General features: G+C 44.3%; 1 pseudogene; it reads left to right on the forward strand.

Annotated features, from left to right (window-relative positions):
* The first annotated feature begins 1,640 nt into the window (after nt 1-1,640).
* On the forward strand, nt 1,641-22,864 carry LOC148007040 (sperm motility kinase Y pseudogene; annotated as a pseudogene).
* Nucleotides 22,865-24,621: the final 1,757 nt, after the last annotated feature.

Raw genomic sequence — 24,621 nt, forward strand, 5'->3', positions numbered from 1 at the left:
AAAATAGTAAAATAACCAGAAAATTCAAAATCACGCACATTTTGAAAATTAACTTCTCAACAAAGTAACTAAACCAAACAAGCACAGTAGAAACCTTTCTTTCCGGCCTTTTCTAATCTGCCATGCCAGGATATTGAACCCACTTTTGAGAGAACAGGAGCATCCTGTGAGACACTGAGACTTTCCTAGAGGATTTTATCCTCATCCAATCTCTGTTGTCTGCTTTGCATGTTGTAGTTTTTCTGTTAGCTCAGCTTCTCTCTGCACAGCAGGAGCTCCCAGATAATCTGGGCCCATTTTCCCTGAGTTAGCTCTGAACCTCAGGAGGAATTCCCCAGGTGACTGAGGCCAAAATTGTGTCCTCTTCTATCCAATTAAACCAAATTAGCAACAACTAAACCAAACTTTATTAAAAGCAGGCACTCTTTACTTTCCCTCTCTGCCTGGAGCCATTCATTATACTGATTCTTTTTACAGGAGGAGAACTCAGAGCCTGATTTGGATCTGTCTATCCCTGTGTTTAAGATTCCCATGTGTTGGAATCCCTTGACTCATCTCTGCTCATTCAGGAATCTAATTCTCTCATCCCTAGGACAAGAATCCTAACTCCCTAGTGGATTGTTGACTACCACACTCGACGTCATCTATTGCATGTAGTTTTAAATTAAACCCATGCTAATTCATTCTATGCTCTGGTATCAGTGGTTAGGTTCACCCTACATGGCTAGTTCTATGCAGCCATCTTGTCTTGGTTCCTGCTGTTAGTTTGCTACTTTAACCAAACAAATTTTAACTGAATTGCCTGGAGTGCTGTTGCATTTCTCATCCCACCCACACCCTCTGGCTGGCCTGCAGAAGGCTGGGTAAAGTTCCTCTCACAGGACTTGCCTTCGTCATTTGAAATGAAAATACCAGAGGTTTATACTAACCAGATTTACATGGGTAAATCTCCAAACCAAAAACGCCAATGCAAGGAACAGAAAACTCAATAATATAACGACAAAGTGTGCGATTAGATTGGACAAATACACCTCTACACCACTCTATTGCCCATTTATGAAATCTCTAGCTACTTGTGGCTCCTCCAGGCCACAGGGGTATGCTCCATTTTCAACCTCTTCCTCCTCCATCTACTTCTTGCCCACATCCTCCATCTCTATTTTTCTTTCTCTCCCTTTTCCAATGCATTCTGCTCTACCTTTTCCTTCCATTGTCCAATCAGAGGAAGTAACCTTTATTTGGCTAATTACTATTTCACCTGACATCATCTGAATATGTGATCTATTGCACTACAGGTCCACCCTGTTGGGAAAGCAAAAATACAAAGAGCAATCCACAAGACATTTTGCTCATTTTGAGTTAACACATATAGTAATTTCACTACATCTTTTTCATCATTTTTATTCTATTCTTATTAAGTTATTTCTAGGGAATATTTGTAGTTTTTAACTACAATGCTTACACATAGTAAGGAGGAGTTACAACACCCTAGACCTGAGCAGAATCTCTGAGGAGGTATACTTCCACTGTCAATACAAAGACTTAAGGACCATGGGACACAGGAGCAACACCAAGGTCCCAATACCACACCATCAGCTCCCTGGCAGCCCCATGACCATCAAACTGCTTCTCAAGAAGCAATGGTGCCAGCCACTCATGACCAAGGCAGAGACAATGATGATGGTCGACCACCTGAACAGCATCTTATTTCCCCAAGTAAGAGCTCATTGAAGGACAACAGTTTTATGAAAACACCAGAAAATGGGGGTAAGGTAGAGGAGGATAAAGTCAGGCAAATATTTAGGCAAATTAGAGCAACTGTGAGCTAATGCCATGAGCACGGTATAGTACACAGGGAACTCAAACCATATAAGATTATGTTGGACATAAATGGATAAGTTAAAATCATAGACTTTCTTTCGCCTTAGAACACAAGTTGAACCAGGGCAATGCTGAACTGGCACTGTGGTGCTTTGTCTTTTGGAACTCCTGAACTCTTGCCCAGCAAACTTTATGATAGTCCACAAAATGACATTTGGAGTTTAGTTTTACATGGTACTTAAAAAGTTAAGATCTTTACTCTGTATTCATACTAGATTTGAAAAGACTTGTTGTGGCAATTGTATTCTGCCACCTGTTGGGTGTTAGAAGAGATGGATAACCTGCTTAGCCTCTTAATGATACTCAACATGAAATATAGGATGACAGTCACTGATGTGATGATGTACCGCTGGTTAAAGGAAGACCGGAAGGCTTTCTCAAATCCCTATGAGGACTGAGCTCCATCACACAAGACCCTGTAATTGTGGACGACATGGAACATATTGAGTCCAGAGCCTAAGATATTACAATGTATAATCAACCCATGGGATCATGTTGCTTACTGTCCTGGCAAGTTCTCCAGGTGCAAGGCTGAACAACAGAGGCTCACACATTGAGTTCAGTTATTCCCTACCCTTGATGATAATGATTCATTCCCTTTGGGCTCAAGAGGAGTGGAAGCTACCCCACCCTAAGCACACTGGTCTCATCATCCTCCAATGGCTTTCTGTTTCCCTGCAGCCATAAACTGGTCCATGATTAGGCATAAGAGCCCCTGGTGCTGCCCTTCTCTCTTCAGGCCACCCCAGATGACACCCACACTGGAGAAACATGCATCCATGCCTCCAGTGTCGCCTGAATACACTAAATAATCAGCCTCACTGAGAAGAACAATGGCAATAAGAACACAGAAGCCAATCTACTCTCCTGGTATGCCTCAGTAGGGAGAAAATCTGTCCTCAGCTAGTGCCAGCCCAGAGGCTTTAGGGACAGACCAAGCAAAAGTGGTGTTCCTGACACAGTGAGGTCCATTGTCAATGGGGGTCCTGGGACAGTGGATGTGCTTCAACAGTTGAGGTCCTCAGAATATAGAGTAGAAGCTATGGCGGTCCCAGGACAGGGGAAGTGCCATATCAATGGTGCTTCGACAACTGTGGAGGTGCTGCAGCAGTCGAATTCCTTCAAATTGGAAGACTTGTGACAGTGGAGTGGCTGAGTTTTTGGAGGTACTGCAAGAGTGGAGGTACTGTGACAGTTGAGGTGCTTCATCAGTTGAGGTCCTGTAATAGTGGAGTTCCTAAGACATTTCAGGTCCTTTGACAGTGGAGTAACAGCTGGGACAGTGGATATGCTGCTACAGTGGAGGTCTTGAAAAACTTCAATTGATGCACGAGTCAGGATCTTTTACCTAGGAGGTGATGGGACAGTACAGGTGTAGGAGAGCCAGTAGAGGTGTGGAGACAATAGAAATGCTATAATAGTGAAAGCCTTGCAGCACTAGAGGTCCTGTGATAGTGGAAGTGCTTCGACAGTAGACGTACTGTGACAGAGGTGGTCCTGCCAATTCTAGTTTCAGAGGAAATAGATGTCCTGAAAAGTGGAGGTCGTTCAATAGTGGGCTTCATGTGATAGTTGAGGTGCTACCACAGTGAAAGTCCAAAATCAGTGGGTGGACACGCTGTGCCAGTTGAGGTAATGGAACTTGGATTTCCTGAGTTATTGGAGGTCCTGTGACTGTGGGGTCCTGGGAGAGTAGAGGTGTTGAGACACTGCTCTGTGACACTGGATGACCTTGTGACAGTTTAGGTGCAGTGACAATGAAAGTCCAGCAACAGTACACATACTGTGACAGTAGATGTCCTGAAAATTGAGGGTCCTGACAATGCAGCCACTGTTAGTGAGAAGGTCCTATGACACTGGAGGTCCAGTGATAGTGGAGGTACTGGGACAGAAGCCACACTGGAACAGTGGATGTCCTGCTACAGTGCACATCAAAGTGCTTGTAACGATGATGATTTTTGACCACTCTAACTTCATTTCACTATGCAAGTAATTGAGTCCGAGACAAGATAATACCTTGTCATGGTGCTACTTGAATGCCACTAGTTTTACAGTTAAGTCTGAAGGTCTAGGCTGTGACAGAGGAGGTCCTTTGACAGTGATGGCCCTGCAAAATTGGACATCCTACAACACTGGAGCTCCTGCAACAGTGGAGTTCTTGAGACTCTAGATTTACATTGACATTGCAGGTCCTGCGGCAGTGGAATTTCTCTGCGAGCTGAGGTCCTGCAACATACTAGTTGCTGAGAGAATCAATTTTCTGCAACAGTGAAGGTCCTACAATAGTTCAGGTCCTGAAAAGTTGAGACTCTGTGAGAGTAGAAGTACAGGGAAAGTTTATGTCCTGTGCCAGGAGAGGCCCTGCAATTTGGAGGCCCTGAGAATGTGGAGTTGATTTGACAACAGAGTTTCTACCACACTGGTGTTCCTGTGACAGTGTCCAACAAAGTCCTTGTATTAGAGAAGAAATAATGCCAGCCAGCAATGACCATGGAAGTGATGATGATGGTTGATCACCCCAACATCATCTCGATTCTTCAAGTAATTTAGACCAAAACAATACATCTATTCATGGAGCTGGTTGAAGGGCAACAGCTTTACAAATACACCCAAAAGTATGGCTACCTAGAGCAAGGCAAGGCCAGCAAAATATTGTGTAAATAATAGCTGTGATGAGCTACTGCTATGGGCACACAATAATTCACAGGCACCTAAAGCCAAAGAATATTGTGTTGTACATTAATGGGAAAGTCAAAATTACCAACTTTGGCCTTAGTATCCCATTCCAATCAGGGTAAATGATGAACCAGCACTGCAGTACTTATACTTTTTGTGTTCCTGAACTCTTCTTTGGCAAATTTTATGACGTTCCAAAGAACTAAATTTGACGCTTAGGTGGAGTTTTATATTTCATGGCAGTCAGAAAGTTTCCATTTGACTCTGTATTCATTCTAGAGTTGAGAAGACAGGTTGTAGCAGGAGTGTGTGGTGCCTCTGGTTTGGTGTCAGAAGGACCTACTTAGCCTCCTAATGACAGTCAACCCTAGATATAGGCCAAAAGTCACTGTGGTCATGATGCAACCCTAGTTAAACTAAGGCTAGACGCAGTTCCCAAATCCCTATGAGCAACTGATTCCCCTCAGGCCAGAACCTGTAAGTATAAGAGCAATGGACTATATAGGATTCCAAGTGCTGGAAACTAAGGACACTTCAACTGAACAAAATTATAACCAGACCACGGCATCCTACTTCCTTCTGCAAAGGCAGGAAGTTCACAGGCAAGACAGCACAAAATAGGCTTGGACAGTCATCACAGTGGAGGTGTGGGGAAAAAGCAGGTGCTAAGACAGTGGATGTCCTGCTACAGTGGCCTCCAAGTCCTTGTGAGGAAGAAGCACTTATGCCATCCAATAATGACCATGGCAATGATGACAATTTTGGTTAACCACTCCAACATCATCTTCAATAATTGAGACGAAAACAAGTAGATAGATACCTTGTCATGGAGCTGTGTGAGGTTCAATGTCTTCATAAATGTATCTGAAAGTATGGCTACATAGTGAAAGACAAGGCATGGGAAATACTTATGCAGATATTAGCAGCCTGGATCTACTGTCAGGGGCACAGAATAAATACAGGACTTCAAAACAAATAAAATGGTGGATAAGAACAATAAAGTCAAAATCATCGACATTGGCCTTAGTACCAAGACAAACCAGAGCAAATGCTGAACCTGTACTACGGTGCTAACACTTTTGATGCCCCTGAACTCTTCCTGGGTTATACTTATGATGGTCCAAAGAACCACATATGAATGTTAGTCTTACATTTTATGGTAGCTGAAAAAGTTACCTCTGTTTTAATATAAGAGCTGAAAAGACAGGTTGTGGCAGGTGTGCATCTTGACCACTGTGGGGTGTCAAGAGAGCTAGATGACCTGCTTAGCATTTAATAACAGTCAAACCCAGAAATATCAGTCATAGACATGATAATGCACCCCTGTTTCAAAGAAGATTGGGAGCGTTTCCCAAATCCCTATGAAGAAATGATACCTCTCAGGCCACACCCTGGAATTTTGGAAGTAGTACAACATGTTCCATTCAAAACAAAAGACAAAGATTCTTTACATCAAAGAAAGTCTAAGCGGATCATGGCATCCAACTGCTTACTGGAAGGACAGGCAATTCTGATGCCTGGCTTCATACCCAGGTTCAGACAGTGAGTCTAGTAATGGCTCCATTCCCTACCCTTAATGATTATGCTGCTGTCCCTCTAGGACTGGACTGCAGAGGAGTGGAAACCAACCCACCATTGACACATTGGACTTGTCAAAACCCATGGCCTCATTTATGCCTTTGTCCATATTCTAGTCATAGAGCTTTCAGAAGAACCACTGGGACTGGCTTTCTTCTCAGGCCACTACAGATGACCTGGACAAAACATACATGCCAGAGTGTCTTCTTCCTTCATTCAACAAGCAGCCTCAGGCCGAACAGAAGCATCAATGAGAACACAGAACACAACCTATTATCTCTCTGTGCATGAGGAGAGGGCGAGTCTGTCCCCATCAGTGGCTGGCTAAGAGGATTCAAGGGATGGTCCAAGAAATTAGGAATATCCAAATGAAGCAGTGTTCCTGTGCTCAATCAAGCAAGAAAACTCTCCGGGGACAGGACAGTATCTCTCCTGAGAAATGAGGGCTGGAGACAGCATCCAAAAAATAAGCGGCAGGCAGGCAAGGACAGGTACCTTTGTGCTTTGTTCTACCCAGTTTGCTCTGTGTTGCTTAGCTCTGTCTCTGGTATCCATTTCTGCAAAATCGTTTCTGTCTTAACTTTTTAAGTACTGTATGATTCTTCCGCCAATTTTCTCCCTCTTCTAGATTTCTCCTCTTCCGAACAAGGACTCAATATGACTGATGTGTACCCCAGACTTCAGATTTGTCCTGTTACCCCATGCCTCTACCAGGACGGTATCACCACCAAAAGGAAACGGTTCCCACAAGGTGAGGTCTAGAGGCCTATGGATTCATGCAATCTTCTAGGGGCAACTGATCCTTGCACATATGGCAATTAATCACAAGCGGTTTGGAACAAATTCTTATTTTGTCAAAAGTAACATCATTCTCCATTAAGCTTCAAAATAAATAACCAGCAAAGCCTTGTAATAAGTGATAGTGGTGTTGATAAAACAGTGCAGCACCCGTGACATTGTAGGTCCTTCAACAGTGGAGGCACTGAGAGACATTGTAGTTCGTGCAACAGTGGAGGCACTGAGATAGCGAAGGTCCTTTTACATTCAAGATCATGCAACAGTGGAGGTCCTGAAAGAGTGGGCGTCCTGAGACATTGGAGATGGGATTGGTACAGTGGAGGTCCTGAGACAATGCAGGTGTTGCAAGAATGGATGTCCTGCAACAGTGGAGTTCCTTGCACAGTAAAGGTCCTGCAATAGGGGTTGTCTTTAGACAGAGGAGGTCCTGCTACAGTGGAATTCATGTGATAGCTGAAGTTTTGAGACAATGTCAGACCAGGCACAATGGAGATGCTGTGCCAGGAGAGGTTCTACACAAGTCGAGTTGGTGATAGAGTGGATGTTCTAAGACAGTGGAGATCTGGTGACAGTGGAGGTCCTGCACCATTGGAGGTTCTGGAACAATCGAGGTCCTGAGACAGTGCAGTTGCTCGGACATTGGAGTTTATGCACCATTGTAGGTCATGTGAGAGTGGAGGTGCTGGGACAGTAAACGTGATGGGACAATGGAGGTCCTGTGACTGTTTTGGTGCTGCGATATTGGAGATCCTTCATCAGTTGAGGTCCTGGCACATTTGAGGTCCTGAAATATTGGATGTCCTGCATTATTGGAGGTCCTCAGTCAGTGGAGATGGGCCTGGGACAGCTGAGATCTGGTAAAAATGGGGGTGTTTCCACACTACAGGTCATGCAACAGTAAATGTCCTGATACAATGCAGTTGTTCCAACACTGTAGGTTCTGCAATAGTTGGTTTGCTAGAACAGTGAAAGTGGAGATCCCGCATCAACAGAGGTCCTTTGACAGGGAATGCCCTGCAACAGTGAACATCCTTCAACATTGGAGGTCCTGCAACAGTGGATGTCATGAGTCAGTGCCATTGAACTGACGGTGGAGGTCCAACAACAGAGGAATTATTGTGCCAGTAGAGGTCCTGCAAATGTCTGGCTGCTAAAAGAGTGCATGTTCTAAATTGGAGGTCCTGCAACAGTTAAGGTACTGCAACAGTCTAAGTATAGATACTGTGCATATCCTGTGCTAGTAGAGGTCTTGCACATTGGTGTTGCTCACCGTGAAGTTGATGAGACACTGAAGGTCCTGCCACAGTGGAGGTCCTTATAACAGTTGAGGTCCTGCAACAGTGGAAAAGCAGTGTCAATGGATAACCTGTGCCAGTAGAGTTCCTGCAGCTTGGAGGTCCTGAGAAAGTGGAAGGGCTGAGACAATGGAAGTCTTTTGACAATGCAGGTCCTTATAACCGTGATATAGGAGGTCTTGCGACAATAGAGGTCCTTGAAACAGTTGAAGTGCTGTGACAGTGGATGTTCAGGGACAGTAGAATTCCTGTGCCAGTAGAGATCTTGCAGTTTGGAGGTACTGAGTCTGTGGAGTTTCCTGACAGCCGAGGTACTACCACAGTGGATGTCCTGTGACAAGGGAGTTCTTAGGGTAGTGCAGGTTCTGGGACAGTGGAAGTACTGCTACAATGGTTATCAAAATGCATGGAAAGAAGCAGCAAGGATGCCATCCAGACCAGACCATGGCAAATATAATGAAGATATTAATCCACCCCAACATCATATTGCTTCACCAAGGAATTGAGTCTGAGACACGTCTATACCTTCTCATGGAGCTCTTTGAAGTTCTACAGCTTTACAAATTCATCTGAAAGTCTGTGATAGTGGAGGCCTTAGACAATGTAAGACCAGCCACAATGGAGATCCTGTTCCAGTAGAAGTTCTGCAAAAGTCTAGTTGGTGATAGAGTGGATGTCCTGAGACAGTGGAAGTCTGGTGACAGTGGAGGTCCTGCACCATTAGAGGTTCTGGATCATTCGAGGTCCTGAGACATGCAGGTGCTCAGACAATGGAGTTCCTGCAACAGTGTAGGTCCTGTGAGAGTGGAGGTGCTAGGAAAGTGAATGTGATGGACAGTGTAGGTCCAGTGTAGGAATATTGTGTTCCTACAACATTGGAGGTCCTGCAACAGTTGAGGCTCTCATACCGTGCAGTTCTTCCAACTTTGGAGGTCATGCAACTGAATAGATCGTGGGAAAATTGAGGTTCTGGGACAGTAAGGGTGTTGGGACAATGGAGGTGCTATGTCACCTGAGGTCCTGGGACATTGAGGTCCTGCAATATTGGAGGTCCTAAGACAGTGTAGATGACCTTGGAATAGGTGAAGTCTGGAATAAAGGGAGGCTCTGCACCAGTAAATGTCCTGAGACACTGGAGATCCTGCAGTTTGCCTGGACAGTGAAGGTCCAACAAAAGTGGAGGTCCTGTGACAATGGAGGTCATGAATCGGTGCATTGGCACTGACCATAGAGAGGCAGCAGCAGTGGACTGTCTTTGCCAGTAGAGGTCCTGCAAGATTCTAGCTGTTGTGAAAGTGGATATCCTACAACATTGGAGAGCTGGCATTAGTGAATGCCCTGAGACAATGGAGATCCTGCAGGAGTTGGTTTGCTTGGACAGTGAAGGTGCTACAAAAGTGGAAGTCTTGCGTCAGTGGAGGGGCTTGGCAAAAATGGATGTGCTGCCACACTACTGGTCCAGCATCAGTGAATATCATGAGACAGTGCATTTGCAGTGACAGTGGAGCTCCAGCAACTGTGGAATTTTTGTGCCAGTAGAGGTCCTGCAAATTCTAGCTGCTGAGAGGGTCTATGTCCTGCAACCTTGTTGGTCCTGCAACAGTTGAGGTACTGCAACAGTGTAAGTCCAGCTACAGTGGATATCCTGTTATAGTAGAGGTCCTTTAAATTGGCCTTGGTGAGACAGTGGACGTCCTGGGATAGTGGAGGTCCTATGACACTGGAGCGGCTGGAACACTGGAGGTCATGCCAAAATTGCAGTTCTTGTAATGGTTGCGGTGTTGTGACAGTGGAAATCTAGCGACAGTGGACATTCTGTAGGACAGTAGAGGTCCTACAATATAAAAGTCCTTGGACAGTGGAGGTACTGACGCACTGGAGGTCCTGTGAGAATGGAGGTTCTTATAACAGCTGTGACACTGGAAGTACAGCAAATGTAAATGTCCTCTGATAGGAGAGCTCCAACAAACTGAAGTTGCTGAGAGACAGGAGGTCCTCCAACAGCAGTGGTCCTAAGACAGTAGAGATCCTGTAACAGTGGAGAGGCTGAGACCCTGGAGGTCCTTTGACAGTGGACTACTTTGTAACAATAGACGTGCTATGACAAGGGGGTTGTACAATAGTAGAGGTCCTTGTTATAGCTGAGGTGTTCCAACAGTGGAAGTTTAGGGACAGTGACTTCCAGTGCCCGTAAAGGTCTTGCAATTTGGAGGGTTGAGACAGAGGAGTTGCCTGACCACAGACGCCCTACCACAATATTGGTCCTTTGACTGTGGAGGTCTTGGGATAGTTCAGGTGCTGGGACAGTGGAAGTTCTGCTACAGGGGTTATCAAAGTGCATGCAAAGAAGAAGCAATGGTGCCAGCCAAACATGACCATGGCAAATATAATGAAGTTTTTCATCCACCCCAACATCATCTTGCTTCTCCAATTGAGTCTGAGACAATTCTAATAACTTATCGTGAAACTGGTTGAAATTTTACAGCTTTACAAATACATCTGAAAGTCTTTCCACTGAGAGGAGGAAGGAGCCAAGGAAATATTTAGGCAAATATTAGCAGGCTTTATCTATGGCTATGGGCACTGTATAAGTTCACAGTGACCCGAAACCAGATTATATTTTGTTAGAGAAGAACGGAAAAGTCAAAAGCATCGACTTTGGCCTTCAACTCAAGACAAACCTGGGCAAATGCTGAACTGGCAGCATGGTGCTTACCCTATTGGTGCACCTGATCTCTTCCTAGGACAACTTTATGATGGTGCAAAAAAAAAAAAAAAAAAAAAACAACAACGTATGGATCTTAGGAGTAGGCTTATATTTCACTGTTGTATTTGACTCTGTTGTCATACAACAGTTCAGAAGACAGGTTGTAGCAGGTGTGTACCCTGCTCACTGTGGGATGTCAGAAGAGGCAGCTTAGCCTCTTAATAAAAGTCAATCCGAACTATGGGCTGACAGTCTCAGAGGTGATGATGTACCCCTGGTCAATGAAAACTGGAAGAGGTTCACAAATCCTTATGAAGAAGTGATCCCTCCCATGCCAGATACTCCAAAAGAGGAAGAAACGTAATATATTGAGGTTTGAGGTAAAATATTATAGATTCATTGCATCAAAAAGGTATAACCAGAACATGGCATCCTATTGCTTAATGTAACAGCAAGTTATACACAGGAATTGCTTCACAACACAGGCTCAGCAGCTTTGTCCAGTTACGGTCCCATTCTCTACCCTTGCTGATTTCCCTCTAGGACTAAATAGGAATAGAAGTGAACACAACATAGACACATTGTTCTCCTCATCTTCCAATGGCCTAGTGTATCTCTATGATCATAAGGCTAGTCAAAGAGGAAGCAAAGAGCCATTGGGCATGCCCTTCTTCTTTTCAGGACACTCCCGACAACACCCACAGTGAACAAAGCATACATACACACCAGAAGTGTCCTGTGTCTTCACTCAACAATCAGCCACACTTAAAAGAGCTGTAGCAACGAGAAAACAGAGGACAACCTACTTTCCTGCTGTCTCTCAGCAGAGAGCAGGACATTCCCCAGCTGGGGATTTCCCAGAGGCATTAAAGGATGAACCAATTCCAATGGGGAAATTCACTGATGAAGTTGTGTTGCTGCTTTCCTTCAAGAATGAAACATTACAAGGGGGTGGAGGAAGAGTTTTCTCCCAGAAATAAGGCCAAGGGAGATTGTCCAGAGAACACGCAGATGGCAAAACCCACGTGCCTTTGTACTTTGTCCTTCCCAGTTTGCTCTGTGCTCATTCTTCCTCTGGCTCTGTTTTCCAGTGCCCCATAATTCTTACCTTCTTATATCCTCTAAGTATTTTATGATTCTTCCCCCAACCCAACCATCTCCCTCTTCTGGATTTCTTCTCTTCCCAGCAAGGACTCAATATGACTGCTGTGTAGCCCACTCTAGAGCGTGGTGCAGCTGAATGCATCCATTCACCTGAAGTTTATCACACTCTAAAAACACCACCTTCCACAAAGTGAGGTGGAGAGTGGTATGAGCTCATGAAGTCTTCCATAGGTTACTGGTCCTAGCACACACGGCATTTATCACAAGAGCTATAGAACAAATTATTATGCTGTCAAAAGTAGCATCACATTTCATTCAGCCTTAAATCTAATAACCAGCAATGACTTTGAAAAATTGAAATTACAGTTGCTGCAACAGTGCAGATTCTGTGAAGAGGTAGGTCCTGCGACAGTGGAGGCACTGAAATAGCGCCGGTTCTGTGACAGTGAAGGTCCTTTGAAAGTGGAGGCACTGAGATCGTGGCGGTCAATCTACTTACAGGGGAGCTGCTGCACAATTGAAGGTTCTGCTACAGTGGAGGTCCTGCAAAATTGGAATTGCTGATACAGGGGTATTCCTGTCACTGTAGAGATCCTGTGGCAGTGAAGTTGCAGAATCATGGGAGATCTTGCTTCAGTTGATGTCCTGAAACACTTTAGTTGCTACAGGTGGTGCTACGACAGTAGAATTCCTGGGATAGTGGAGGTTATAGGACAGTGGGTGTCCTGAGACAGTTGTAGTGCTCCTACAGTGGAAGTCCTGCAATAGTAGTGTTGCTTGGACAGTCCAGTTCTTGGACAAAGGAGGTCCTGTGGCACTTGAGATGCTGAGACTCTTGAGCTCCTGAACAGTAGAAGTGCTGTGATAGTTGAAGTGCTGAGACACTTGTGGTCCTGTAACAGTGGAGTTGACACACAGACAGTGGACTTCCTGAGGTAGTGGTGGTGCTTAAACAGTGGATGTCCTGTGACAGAGGAGGTCCTGCAATAGAGGAAGAACAATATATGCTGGCTGATGACCCAGAGCTTCCAGAAAATAGACCACCAACCAATATATATCAGTGGATGGCATTATTTGAAACCAATGGGATGGAAGGCCCTTGGTCCTGTGTAGATGTGATGCTCGAACATAGGAGGAGGCTGGAGTGGTGGGTTTCGAAAAGTTGGGTGAGTTTAGGAGCAGCATCATAATGGCAAAATGGAGGGAGGAGGGAGAAGATGTAGGAGTGGGCATTTGTGGATTAGCACATACGAAGTTGGACATCATTTGAGATGTTAAAAACAGTGGAAATGATAAGGTTTACATTGTCTGACCAAAACCTAAGGGGTACTACATAAGGAACACAAAAACCCACAGGTGCTCACCAACAATCAGATAAAATTTGGCCTTTGGCGGTCTACTCCAAAGAAATGCTTCCAAGAACACTGTTTAGTTTTTTCAAACAAAGTTTAAAACTCTTAAGTGTACTCTCAAATCTGCCCTAATTTGCATAAATCGGTCAAAACTGTTGGCTTTGTAAACACTTCTATCTTGTCCCAATAGTCACATGCTCACATGCTGGTCATCCCAACAACAAGATACTTGTCAAGGTGGGAGTCAATCAACATGGGATCCTTTTTCCAACTCGGCATGCAGACCCTCAGCTCACCTTCACACACACACACACACACACACACACACACACACACACACACACACACAGAGAGAGAGAGAGAGAGAGAGAGTGAGAGAAAGAGAGACAGACAGACAGACAGACACACAGACACACAGACACACAGACACAGATTCACAAACACATGCACACACACACACACAGACACACACACCCATGAGAGAGTGATAGATCGAAAGTGAGGTAGAGAGAGAGAGAGAGAGAGAGAGAGAGAGAGAGAGTGAGAGAGAGAGAGAGAGAGAGAGAGAAAAAGAAAGAGAGTTCTTATCATCTACTTTTAATGCATATTGTGTGCTCTCGGAGTTGAGCACAGAGACTTGCACATGTAAACCAGTCCTGTACACCTAGGAACATTTTCTGATCAGTATTTACTCTTCTTTATGCAGTTCTTAAATTATCTTTAAGAGAGTGTAGGGCATTGACCTACCATGAAATCTTGGACCTAAAGGTACATTTTAATACAAAGCTTACATATCACTTACAGATGACTCTAGTAGGAAGTACATTAAGTTCAGAATCATTCAATCAGAAACCCTTAATGTATATACCCCATTCTAACTGCCTTCACTTAACCTCATATTTGGACCACTGTTCCTAGCTGGAGATTCCTGTTTATCTCCCAGAATAAAAGGGAGGCTCCATGCTCAAGTGGAACAGCAGATTCAAGGTGGGACTGTTGGGTGACATTACCGTGAACACCAGGGACTGCACCACAGAGGCAGGTAGTGGCCCTTTCTTTCCTCCTGGGGAATCATTAGATACATTGTCCTGAGCAGAGAAGGATCCTCTCATTCTAGCAGATGTTCTGGATGACACAAGGAATGTGAATAGATTATGAAATCACTTTACCACATTTCTTTCTGAGGCAGAGACCCTTGAGACCCTTGGCAAAGGAGTAACAGTTCCAGATAGCAAGGTGAGGTCAGTGTGGGCCCTTTGTTCACCTATGAATAGTTATTTATGTTAATCACCAATCTTTAAAACTTACAGCATGTGAGAGAAAAGTCTCCCAGGAGTCTCAGCTAAAACTAATCAGTGAGTTTTTAAGAACAAGAACAAGTAGGAAATTTAAATTCATGTGATTGCTACAAATAAAGCAAGACACTGTCACTAGATCACCTTTGTGTAAGGGCCCTGAAGACATACACAACTTAAGATGTGAAGTGCTCAGCTAGCACGCTTCGTGGCATGAACCCAAGACACAGTTTCTCCGTGTCTCATCACCTCTGAAGCATGGTCCACAAACAATGGCAACAAACCTTCTCTTCCTCTGAGTTCAAAGTTACCTTTACTGTTAGTGATAGTTTCACAGTTAACTAACCTCTATTGGATAGACAGCTTTGATTAACCTTCTCTGAGCTTCTCCCAACCATGTACAGATGGTACATCCCTCTGCACATGAGGCCTGTTCCTCTCAGGCCTGCTGTTCTCCTTCCCAGATTAGAAACTGGATAACTTTCAAGCCTACATTCTTAAGTCATCTATCAACTTTGGGTACATGATAAGCACAACATGACATTGGGTGCCAATAACACTTTCCTACCTGACAATGAATATGATCCAGGGGTACCAAACAAGGAAACTGGTCAGGTAAGGTCAGGTAACCCCCATGCTATCTCCATGTGGAGATGAAGATAGACACACCTTCCCAAGCAGACTTTCTCAGTTTTCTCAGCCCACACAGCAGTCCTTTGCTGAGCTTCCTTACTCCCAGTGACCGATGAGAGTACATGAGAAGATGCCTGATTTCTGGAAAGCCCTGGGCCCCATGACCCACAGGAGCAGCAGCTTCTGATCACAGGTGATTTCAGGAACTGAAAATGCCTAATGTTCCTGTGTTGATTTGAATATGCTCAGCCCAGGGAGTGGGACTATTTGCAGATGAGCCCTCATTGGATAGGTGTAGCCTTGATTGAGGAAGTGTGTCACGGTTGATGTGACCCTTATGTTTCTTGTCCTAGCTGCATGAAAATCAGTTTTCTAGTAGCGGCCTTCAGATGAATATGTAGAACACCCAGCTACTCCTGTACCATGTCTGCCTAGATGCTGCCATGCTCCCACCTTGATGATAATGAACCAAACTGCTGAACTTGTAAGCCAAACCCAAAGCACTGTTTTTCTTATAAGATTTGCATTGGTCATGGTGTCTGTTAATAGCAGGAAAACCCTAAGTAAGTCACTTTCTACCACAGATTACGAGGTTAATTGAGTGATGTCATCACCTGAGGAGACATGGCCTCTTATTAAGGTTCTAATGTCCTAAGTAATTGCAGGCTCTCTTCTGGCCTAGGCATTGGCTATAATATTAATCTTCCTAGTGTCTTTTTCTCTGTAAACTATACATTTTGCATTTCTATTTGCCCCATTTGCTCTTTTTCATTGAAGTCCTATACCTCAGTATAACATGGCCATACTGGGCTCTCTTCAAATTTTCATCGAAGAAATTTGTTTATTACTTTTTAATTTAGCCTCAGGTAGGTTTTTACGATGTGGGCTGAAGGAAGCCACATTTTTGTAAAAGCATCATAAAATTATCCCAGACCAGTTACAAATATTATTGCCTTCTGAATCCCCTTGTCCTGGGCTTCCACATTCTGAATAGGTCTTGGCACTCCTGACTCCCAAGCTCCTGCCAGTATACCCCATTAAACTCTTCTTAGAGCACTGGGCCACTTCTAGTTCAAAGTTCTGAATTCTTGCATATTTTCCAAATCAAGTAACAAGCACAAACTGACATGGTCAGGTATCATACAGCAAGAGTCCGCTCCATTACATCCCCTTCTGCATTAGTTACCTTTGTATTTCTGTGACAGAAATGCCATGAGCACAGCAAACTATAAAACATGTAGGCGATTAGTGATCCTATTTCACAGACCACCTGTTACCACAGGTTAAGTTCCATGACTACAGGGCACAGTGGAAGGAGCAGGAAGCAGAGGACTCACATCTGGAATCACAAGTACAAAGCAGAGAGTGCACAGGGAGTGGTGCAGAGCACTAAAACCTCAAAGCCCAGCCCCACTGGCATTCTTTCTCCAGCAAGGGCACACCTCCTGAGTCTTCCCAAACAGAGTCAGCAACTGGGAAAGGAGTACTCAAATGCCCGAGACAGTGGAGGATAGCTCATGCAAAATGTCATGGTGATTCAGGAATTCGAATCAGTAACAGAGAGAACCTTCACTCTGGGTCAATGTGTGTTGCTGCAAAGCCAGCAAGCTGCTCTCCCTCCTCTTGAACATAAGATGTGGATTAAGTAAAAATGTAAACAAGCATCTCCATGGAAAATCAACAGCCCTGTTAATCTGGTAATACTTATAGGATAAGTCCAGAGGTGCTGGATACTGAAATCACAGAAGAAGCCAACACAAACTCAAACCGTTTAGTCTATAGGAATAAAAATACCACAGAAGCCAAAATGGGTAACGATATGGAGCAAACGCTCACTCACTCAGCAGATAAAATTACACCTAGCCCTTACTCACAGACCTACTACATAAACAGTGTACATTCTGCTGGTACCTACTCAACACAATCCTAAATGCTGCAATCAAACCAAATGGTTTCTTATTTTGTTGAGTATGACTTAAAAACACTGAAGTACTCTGAAGGAGGTTAATGGAAACTTCTCAGGGCCTGGGGAGGTTGGCTAAGGGAGTGCAGATTAACAAAGCAACACAACCCAATTTCCCCACCAGCAAGCAGAAACCGGCCTGATGTCAGTTGCCAATTCCTGAGGGTTTAAGAGAAGCCTACAGACTGGAAGGACTGAGGTAGGTGAGGTTAAAGTACAGTTACACTGAATGCTCACTTGAGGAATGGGAAGGGTAGAAACTGGAAAGTGCTCGGTGTGTGTGTGTGTGTGTGTGTGTGTGTGTGTGTGTGTGTGTGTGTGTGTGTGTGTGTGTGTGTGCGTGTGTGTGTGTGTGTGTGTGTGTGTGTGTTCCATGCATGTGTTTCTGTGTGAGTGTGGTTGGGTTGTTGCTGTTGTGTGCTTAATTTGAGACAGAGTGTTACCACAAACTGAAGCTGTCCTAAAACTCACCCTGTACACAAGGGTTGTTTGGACAGTAAAGAGACCTTCTCTCTCCTGAAAGGTGGGATTAATGATGTGTAGCACAAGCTATGTGTGAATGTAAATTTCAAAATCTGGAGATTTTATAAATCTCCTTTGGCTTGCTTTAACAATACTGGTGATTATAGCAATACATGGTACACTGAGGACAGAACAGAATATATAGTGTGAGCTTTTGAGATGGTTCAGAGGTGAAAGGAATAGCTGATGATCTGAGTTTAGTTCCAGAGGCACTGTTAATAATCAAACACAAATGTAGCTGACTTTTATCCTGTGTAAAAATCAGTCAGGGCATCCAGTCATCTAAAGTCTGGAAGCTGGGGAAGGGATCATGGAAAATGAATATCCTAGTAAGAGCACCAGTGGAAGGGGAAGCCCTGGGTCCTGCTAAGACTGAACGCCCAGTGAACTAGATTGTTGGGAGGAGGGCGACAAGGGGGGGAGGATGGGGAGGAGGGAAGGGGATGTTTGCATGGAAACCTGGAAAGGGAACACTGGAAATGTATATAAAAAATACTCAAATACTCAAGTTTATATATATATATATATATATATATATATATATATATATATATATACATACTGAGATCATCCCTAGATAGGGCATAGAGCAATCCACACATCATGGGATTCAACGGGGCGTTTTATGAAAGAGCTATTTCCCAGGAGCACACCTGTGTGTCAAGGCCTCCCTTCCAGCTAGGCCTTTGGAATCTCCAGTGCTAAACACTGTCTCTTCCTTTGCAGAAGTGAAACATAATAAAAATTCACACTTCACAGTACAGTGAATAGCAGTAATCGCGAAAGGTGTAAATAGAACCGATTAGTACCAGAGTATGTGGATTGATGTTATATGAAATGTGTGTGATTCCGTGCAGTATCCTCTTCCATGTACCTACATACTGAGTAACGACCCTGTACAATTTCTCTCTAGACAGAACCATCTGGAATTCACTCCCTGAGGGACTTATGCCCTGGAGTGGCAGCTACAGGTAGGACTTGTGCAACCATGTCACGAATCGAAGAGACAGAGATGCATGGATTAAATGGAGAGAAGCAGATTGGAATGGTGGAGAGGCTAACCTGCCAACAACTCCAAACCCCCAGCAGGATGACAATGGAGAACAGCGAGCAGTTTCCCAGCCAGCCTCACTCTCCATAGACAGACTTCTTCCAGTCCTTCCATTTTCCCAAGGAAGAAAAGTTCAAAAAACAGGGACAGGGAAAAAAAAAACTGCTCTACTCCCAGGAGCCAAGGGCAAACCCCCTGGCACCTCCCTGTCTGAGCCCATAAGCAGAGACAGCCCAGTCCTGGGATCATCTCTAGAGGCTCAGGGACCCAGGCAGATGAGCCCTTGAATCACAAAGGGTTCCTCTACAGCATTCTATGGGTGTCAGTCCTGAGTCCCTGAGCCTGAGGTGCTCTGCAAAGCTATTAAGAGAAGCCTTCTCCTGATCTCTGTACAAAGATCTCTGTGTTGGACGTCAGAGGAGAGTGTCCACCCAGCAGGGGTTGGTGCTCTGGCCCTCTAATCTGTGGTCCATGTTAACTTCTCCACAGAGAAAGCTTATGAGCTTTGCTGATGCATCCATTAGGCGTTTGGGGGATTCAAACTCAAGTCTCTGCCTAGTCCTGCAGCTTTGTCTCAAGTGTTTGATGATAACCTAGAGCCTTTCTGAGGACTTATGAGAACAGTGTCCTCTTGATGGTTCAGTTTAGAAACAGCTTTGTCTTTAAAAAAAGAAAACTATACCATCAGTTTGATGCTAATCCTTCAGAATTCAAAGAAAACGTGACACCCTGAGTGTAGACATGAGGACTTTAAAGCAGGATGCAGAGTAAACATTCAAAACAGAGAACTATGGACAGCTAAACATCTTACAGGGTTTTATTTCTAACAGCCTAAAGTCGTTCCATAGCCCATAGAAGCCACAGTCTCAAAATCCTTCCGAACCATTTCATGAAAGGTCCTAATGTAACCTCATGAGGAGCGATTGTGAGGCGGCCCAGCAAACACATATTAAGCTGTTGCCAGGCCTGGAATTCTTTGAGTGCTTTGAGAGGAGGTGTGGAGTGGAGCCCTCTGCGACTTGGTTGTATCTAGTGAGCTGTGCGTGGTTGTATCGTATTTTACTGTACTGTGTATATGTGTATGTATCAGTGTGTGTAAGAGAGTGTGTGTTGACAGATTGTCCTGTGTGTGAGTGCGTGTACACTTTTGCTTGTGTGTTTATAAGTATATGTAGGAGTGTGTGAGTTTACAGGTTTGTATGTGTGTATGTGTTTGTATGTGTGTATGTCTTCTTGTGCGTATGTGTATCCCTGTGTGTATGTGTGTATGTGTCTGACGTGTGTTTTTCCAGGTTTGCTTGTGTGTAAGTATGCGTTTTTGTGTGAATCTGGGTGTTTGTAAGAGTTTGTGTGAGTATAAGTTCACTTCTGTGTATTTCTGTGTGTGTGCCTGTGTGTGTGCCTGTGTGTGTCTGTGTGTGTGTGTGTCTGTGTCTGTGTGTGCACGTGCCCATCCCCCTTTTCCCCTTGTATCTATATTACCTCAGTGCAAGAGAGTGTAGAGGCCAGAAGTCACCCCGGCTGCTGTTCCTGAGGTAGGTTCTCAACCTTATTTTCAAGACAGGCTCTCTCACTGGCCTGCAGCTGCCCAAGTATCTGGGCTGGTTGTCCAGTCGCTCCCAGGCATTTGGTATGCCAACCCCATAATATCAGTTTAAAGGCCTATGTAGATGACTGGCTGCCTATTTCTTGATTGATTGATTTTTGGATGACTTCAAGAGAAAGAATTAGGTCACATATTGCCACGCCACTGGCTATTTCCTTATTGGGATTTTGTTTTTTGTTTTATTTATTTATTTATTTATTTATTTATTTATTTATTATGGATTGCTGCTTTCATTTTTTGGTGGTTTTTATGTTCTCACATGCTATATTACTGCTTTGACTATTTACGGGTCTGCAGTCGCATGATTCACTCTATCTCCATTTTCAATGTCCTGCGTTTTCATCCTTTTACCTTATTCCTGTTTCTCTATTTATTGAGTACAAGCAATCATTGGCTTAGACTTGATAGAAATTTGCCCTTTGTGACACTTTGACTCTTCGGCCTTTGTTTAAGGTTTACTGTTCACTGATATTTAACTGCCTTATTCCTTGTGGTTGGTTAATTTTAATTTTCAGTATTTTGCTCTGGAGAGTTGTGGATTTTTGTGGATCACTAGGTCCTGAAACTCAATGGAGTTTCCCCTTAAGTGTTGGCTTTTTATATTTGTTTGTTTTGTCTTATACTCAGTCTTTCTCCTCTCATTTCTTTCATCAGTTTTTTTTTTCTTCAATGAACATCTATTCATAGTATTGACCATCTTTGGCTGCCCAATCCTATTGTAGTATGACGATTTTTATTTTCATCATTGCATTTAGTATGTGTGTGCTCTTGGCTTTCTCTTTTGGGGTTGGTTATTTGGGTGGCTTTTACTTATGACTCTTCATATTTTCCCCTTAACTTTTTCATAATTTTACTCTATTTTTCTAGTCAAGTTTTTACTTTGTCTTTGTTTGTTTTTTTTTCTTTTTCTTTTGTTTGTTTCTTTTAGGTACCACAAGTGTAATTTTAGCTCCTATATTGCTCCATCTTTTTCATTATTTGATTCCATTTTTGTTATTTTTAGGTAGCATTAGTACTGATAAAATGCCTACTGAGACTGAGGAGGAGTTACCAACCCCTACACCCGAGCCCAGTATCTCTGAGGAGGGCAACTTCCATTCCCAATACCAAGTATTGGGGGCAATTGGGCAAGGGGGCAACGCCAAAGTCCTCCTGGCCCACCACCAGCTCACAGGAACCCCGGTGGCTGTCAACGTTCTGCGAAAGGACAAGCATTGGTTCCAGCCAGCCATGATGGAAGCAAACATAATGAGAAAGAACAACCACCCCAACATAGTGTCTCTCATACAAGTTATTGAAAAGGAAACGAGAATATACCTCATAATGGAGCTGGTGGAAGGCCAAGAACTCTACCAGTACATCAGAGAGTCAGGGCACATAGAGGAGGATGAGGCCCGGCAAATATTAGAACAGATATTGTCAGCAGTGAGCTACTGCCATGGAAAGGGGATTGTTCACCGAGACCTGAAAGTGGACAATATAATGATTGATAAAAACAAAAAGGTCAAAGTCATCGACTTTGGGCTTAGCACCCAATTTCAACCTGGAAAAATGCTAAACCACCACTGTGGCACGTACTCTTTTGGTTCCCCTGAACTCCTCCTTGGCCATCGGTATGACGGGCCGAAGAATGATATGTGGATTATAGGAGTGGTCTTGTACTGTATGGTAGTGGGAAAGCTCCCATTTGATTCAGTGATCATCCAAGAACTGCAAAGACAAGTAGTGGCAGGGGTATATCCTGCTCCCTGTGGGGTTTCAAAAGAACTGGAGGACCTACTTAGTAAATTACTGAAAGTAAATCCCAACTATAGACCAACAGCAAGAAAGGCGATGAAACACCCTTGGTTCAAAGAACACTGGAACGGATTGATAGGTCCCTATGAAGAACTGCTTCCCCTCACACCAGACCCGGCCATTTTGGATGCCATGAAAAGCATTGGATTCCAAGCCTCTGTAGTAAAACACTCTTTAAAACAAAGAAAATATAATGAGGAAATGGCAACTTATTTCTTTCTACAAAAGCAGGCTCTCCAGGGGGATGGCTGCACAGCCCAGGCACAGCATGTGAGTCCCGTTGCAGCCCCATTCCCTAGCCTTGATCCTGCTGCTGCTTTTAGATTAGAACCAAAGAGGAGTGGAAGCCTGCCAGTCCTTGGCACCTTGCGGGTGTCATCCTCCCATGGTCACGTATCTCACTATGGCCAGAATGCTCATCCAAAAGGAGGCAAAAGATCGACTGTGGCTGGTCGTCTCAGGCCACTACCGATGACACCTACACAGGACCACTATCACAAATGTGCCGTGAGTGTCCCATGCATTCAAACAACAAGCATCTTCAGTGAGAAGAGTAGCAATAAGGGAATCAAAGAAGACAACCCACTCTCCCACAAGCCCCATTAGAGGATAAGCCCATCCCCAGCAGGGTCCTGCACAGAGGTTTTAAGGGGTGGACCAGGAATATAGCAAATGCCCTGATAAAGCTGTGTTGCTGCTTGCCAAGGAGAAAGAAACCTCGCCTGGGGCAGAACAGAATCTCCCCCCAGAAATGAGCCACAGGGAGAGTCCAGAGAACAAGCAGCAGGCATAGCCCAGGTACCTTTGTGCTTTGTCCTTTTCAGTTTGCTATATGCTGCTCCTTCCTCTGTCTCTGGTTTCCATTTTCCCCACAATTCTTACCTTGTATCTGCTCTAAGTTCTTTATGAGGTTTCCCCAACACCAAGCCTTCTCCCTCATCTTGATTTCTCCTCTTCCCAGCAGGGACCCAATAGGATTGATGAGTTCCACACTCTACAGAGTTTTCTAGTTGGCCCATCCCTTCAGATGGACTCCAGCTCCCCCTTAGGCCAATAGCACCCACAGGGTGAGGACTAGAGGTTCATGGGCTCATGGACTCCTCCAGGGGCTACTGATCTTTTCACATGTGGACATCAATCACAAGTGCTGCAGAACAGAGTCTGATGTTTTCTAATGTAACATCCCATTCCATTAAGCCTCAAAACTAATTAACAAGGTTTGTCATTGAATAATTATCAACAACCTAGTTTGTGGGTTATTGTTGATTGTCAGAATCCTGCATGCATGCATATTGTTTTGCATACTGGTTTTTTTTTTGTTCCTAAGACCTAGTGATCTATTGAATTTTATAGGTAGTAGTTCTAAATGGTTTCTTTCAAAGATCTCAACTGAGAAGTAGAAAAAAGAAGTTATAATATAGTAAGGCAAATCAAAGCCCCAAATGGTAAGCTAAGAATTCTACCTCACTGTCTTTTTTGCTTGGAATAAATTGTCTTGTCTATTTCACAGTGTCATCTGGAAATTCTTTCATGTCCTCAGTATAAACAGTAGGTGATTTCAGACACATGGCAATGGAAAAGACACCAGCAGAAACTACAGCAGCAACAGGAGTAGCAACAATAGCAGAAGCAGAATTAGGCACATTAGCAGCAGGAGGAGGAGAACGAGGAGGGTATGAGGAGGAGGAGGAGGAGGAAGAGGAAGAGAGGAGGAGAAAAAAGAGGAGGAGGAGGAAGAGAAGGAAGAGGAGGAGAAAGAGGAGGAGGAAGAGCAGGGGGAAGATTTTGCTTCCCTGTCCCAGTGAGAATTGCTGATGACTACTTCTGGACACAGATATCATGCTGAGAACTGTTTATCAAAATGATTTAACAGAATATTAATTTTCATAGAAGACATGTCAATGTTCCTGAGGGCATGCAGCCCTGGAAAAGAGAGCCAGATGGCAGAGGCAAGCAGTGTGGAATGTTCTTACTGAGGAAGACCTTCTCAAAGCTGATGATGTAATAGGTATGAAGGAGCATTTCATGGGAGTCACGGTCCCATGCCCCTGTGTCAGGGCACATAGAGCTCCTAGCCTTGCATCCTGCGTGAGAGGGGACCTGGAATATTCCCTGATCCCCACAGGGTCCTGGATTGCATGGTTCCCCCTCAGTCATGCTCCTCCCTGTGCCTCATGGGATACGCAGTTTCTACGGGCTGAATTTATATCAGTGATTAACTGGAGCTGGACCACAACCACACCACAGGCAAGCCCTGGGCACTGAGGACATTAAGAGCAGCAAACAACATCTCCTCCACTGCTTCTGACTCTGCTCCACAAGCCAAGGCAGCTCCCACACAGCAGGCATCCAGCCTAACTCCC

Source organism: Rattus norvegicus, chromosome 1 (genome assembly GCF_021556685.1).
Source record: "Rattus norvegicus strain SHRSP/BbbUtx chromosome 1, alternate assembly SHRSP_T2T, whole genome shotgun sequence".
NCBI classification, from domain to species: Eukaryota; Metazoa; Chordata; class Mammalia; order Rodentia; family Muridae; genus Rattus; species Rattus norvegicus.